This window comes from Crinia signifera, chromosome 5 (genome assembly GCF_055691185.1).
Source record: "Crinia signifera chromosome 5, ASM5569118v1, whole genome shotgun sequence".
NCBI lineage: Eukaryota > Metazoa > Chordata > Amphibia > Anura > Myobatrachidae > Crinia > Crinia signifera.
In genome coordinates this window covers 180,739,922-180,743,611 of record NC_139221.1, presented here as the reverse complement: position 1 = coordinate 180,743,611, position 3,690 = coordinate 180,739,922, and the positions used below count along the sequence as shown (strand labels likewise).

The window sequence follows — 3,690 nt, the reverse complement described above, 5'->3', positions numbered from 1 at the left end:
TAGTAAATATACCCCTTGGTGTAACAAGCATGAAGATTTCATGGGCTGATTTATACACAATAAATATATAATTCTAAAGAAGCTGCAAATCTTTGGAAAGGGTAATTTATACCTTCACTTTTCAAGACTAAAGGGGGTATTCAATTATCAAAAATGTCCTTATTCAATATCCCTATATTTTTTTTTTTTGACTGGACAAAAATCCGGCATGGTCAAACACCATGTGGAAAAGCGATTTTGCGGCTGATCCACAAGAAACTTTGTGAATCTGGCAGATTTCACTAAGATTCCAGTCACTATAACAGAGTAATACTAAAGGCAAATTTGACAAAATTGAAACCAAATACATTTTAGCATAACACAACTCACCCTCCAGATTTTTCTAAGGTTAATATATATGGACAATTGAAATAGAGAGTAGAAAATATTTATGAACTGCACCAGAATAACTCATAAAAAAATAGGCCTCAGTATAGTAATATTAACCCTTTGAATGCCAAGGGAATTTGTCAAAATAGGTGTGTAAATTGGCAAGAAAACATTTATATAGGAAATATAATCTTTTTTTTACACAACATTTTTTATTTGAAACTATATAACAAATGTTAGCGATGCTGGCACTCAAAGGGTTGAATCTGCTATTCATAACCTATAAGTATGTGTGTGTGTATATATATATATATATATATATATATATATATATATATATATATATATATATATATATATATAGTCCCAGCGTGGGTGCTGCACTCCAAAGAAAACTTCTATAAATCCGTATAAAACAGAGTTTATTTAGCAACATTTCGATGTCAGCGCGACATCGTCATCAGGCTTAAACCCTGGGACTATATATATATATATATCTATATATATATATATCTATATATATATATATATATATATATATATATATATGTGGAAAGAATAGATTAAGTGAGATGTGCGCCAGGGAGTTTTAAACAGGTGATCCTCCACGAGCATCAGGTCCCATATAGTGCAATCCCCTTTGAATATATGGGGTGTCAGCTCAGTCCAGGAACAGTGGTGTGCTGTTCAAGGGGTAGTTTTGGAAAAAAAATTGGTATGGACTGTAATAGCAACTAGTATGCACGTATCAAGTACACATGGGACAGTATTTATAAATAAAAATGAACAATTTATTTAGCACAGAGAACAAAGGTAGGATAAAAAGCGGGGGATTTTATACATAAAAATTATTAAATGACAATATATTGTGTGCACAGTAAAAGGTGGAAGGACGGTGTTTGTCAGTACAGCAGACTGAACAAACTAAAAATATACAATAAGTTAACTAATATCTGTAGTCTAAAAGCAGGATCACTATAATAGTTCAATATAAGAATATACAAGTATTGCAGTTTAAAAAGGAGAAAAAATGAAAATCAGCTTAACTTAGAGCAGTGTGGTGAGGAGCAGGTGACCGGAGTTATCCCAACATGTTTCGTCCAACAGGACTTCGTCAGGGGTATGGGACAGAATGACTAAGGCTGTATTTATACCAGGGATAGAGTCAGGGGTGCCGCCCCCCTTGTTAACACTGCTTAATTGGACATGTTGCAAATTAGCAAGAAACACTAATCTAAAGTGTATAAGAAGTGCTGATATTGGTATCTATTGTACCCACTGATATGCTCACAGAAACGAGTATTACAAAGTCAGAAAACATGATTTGAAAGTTTGGAGTGTGTCAGCTCCGTTTGTAAGGAGCGTGACATCACATCTGCCCCACTTCCGCCACACATCCGGCGTCCGTGGAGCGCTACTGCGCATATGCGCCTGGTTGTTATAGCGCTGAGAAGTCTTTCAGTCTCTATCCTATGGATTCTTATGCGCATGCGCGCTTGGTCTCAATCCTCCGTTCGTGCGCATGTGCGCTACGTCTCTGGTGCTCTGTGTCATTCTGTATCATTCTTATAAGATGATCTTGTGCACCAGCACTGCGGGGGTTCCCATGGTGATGACACTATGCCTTAAGTTCTCACTGAGAGCCTGATCGTTCACGGCAGACTTTACTTGAGGAATCACATGTTCTGGGGTTGTGGTGGCCCATGTGTAGAGGATTCAGCTTTTCTGTAAATGATTCTCAGAAATACGAGAATCAGGAATAATAGGCAAAAATGAATAAATAAATAAATATTTTCAGATACTGCGTAAAACGTATATGCATAAATTAATGATGTGTTAAAAATATGTCTGATTCCCTAAGTTAATAGGGGAGTATATAAGTAGTTATGAGGGCATGAGAAGATAATAAAAGGGTTAATTATTTAATTAATTAACTATGGGGCATAACCAAAGAGGTACTGTGCTTTAAAAAATGTATATATTTTTATAAGAGTTTATAAGAAGGGTAGAAGAAAAAGAAAAAATAACTTATAGACAGAGTATGGTGGAGTAATAATTATTTTTATTTTTATATTTGTATATTTACAATGGTGGGTACAGCACATACAAAAACTCTCCACCGATGTTGTAGTACAGCACCCGAAATTCCTGGGAGGTCCCCCTGCCCAGTACTAATCAGGCCCATCACTGCTTAGCTTCCAAGTTCGGATGTGGTTGGGCGTCCCAGTGTGGTATGGCTGTATGGTGGTTGGTAAGAGATCCATGCATGTGTACTGTTACCACCCATGTAATTGTATCCGCTATGGGCAGACTATAGGGTCGAAGTAAGGGGCAGTGGATGGAAGAGCAAGGGGTGGCGAAAACAGGTAAAAGAGAAATGGGGTTTCCAGCAAGGGTGCCAGGACTGGACTTCCCAGATGGTTACCCAATCTGGTACTATTCAGCAGAAACCTTGAACAAATTCCTGACCGCTCTGGGGTCTCATCCTCTATTCATAATATGAAGGGTGCTTTCTCAAGTAGCTCTCGTTGAAGCCCTCTGGATGCAGGGTGTGCAGTTCATAAATCCAATACATCTCTCTACGTGAAAGAAGATTTGATAGGTCCCCTCCTCTCTCTCCAAGGGTGACGAGTTCAATGCCCCTAAATGTCAATTTTTCCGGGTCTGAGTTATGGTGCAAACTGAAGTGTTGTGAGACCGCATGTGTCTGTACTTTTTTTTCTTTCAAGATGGGATCCATCAGTAAGATGTTCCAGTGTTTGTTGAGTGCCTCCTTGATAATTCCTTCATGATGATTGTATGTTGTGATAAATTTGACATCAGGTTCTCTATTCTCTTTAGGCTTGTATTCAAGTAGTTTTTTCCTGTCTAATGCTTTCGCTCTCTTGTTGGCTTTCTCCAAAATATGAGTTGGATATTTCTTCTCCTTAAATCTGTTTGAAATAGCTTCAAGTTGTGAATCTCTATCCTCTTCCTTTTTACAGTTGCGGGTAATTCTGTGGTATTGGGAGTAGGGGATGTTGTTCTTCCATTTTTGTAGGTGTCCACTCTCATAATGTACGTAACTATTGGTATCTATCTTTTTTATAAAGTTTTTGGTTATCACATTGTTGGATGTGCCTGTTAGTACTAAGTCCAAAAATTCAATTTCTTTGTCATTAGTGTTTGAAGTAAAAACCAGATTAAGATTGTTCTCTCCAATATACTTTAAAAACTCCTAAAATCTCTGTTTGGAGCCATCCCAGACGATTAAAATGTCATCTATATAACGTTTAAATATGATGATGTTCTGTTTGTATGGATGATCATTGTAGATAAATC

General features: G+C 37.0%; 1 pseudogene; it reads right to left on the bottom strand.

The window, feature by feature from the left end:
- Positions 1–2,496: 2,496 nt before the first annotated feature.
- Positions 2,497–2,614, bottom strand: LOC146006118 (5S ribosomal RNA; annotated as a pseudogene).
- Between the last annotated feature and the right edge of the window lie 1,076 nt (positions 2,615–3,690).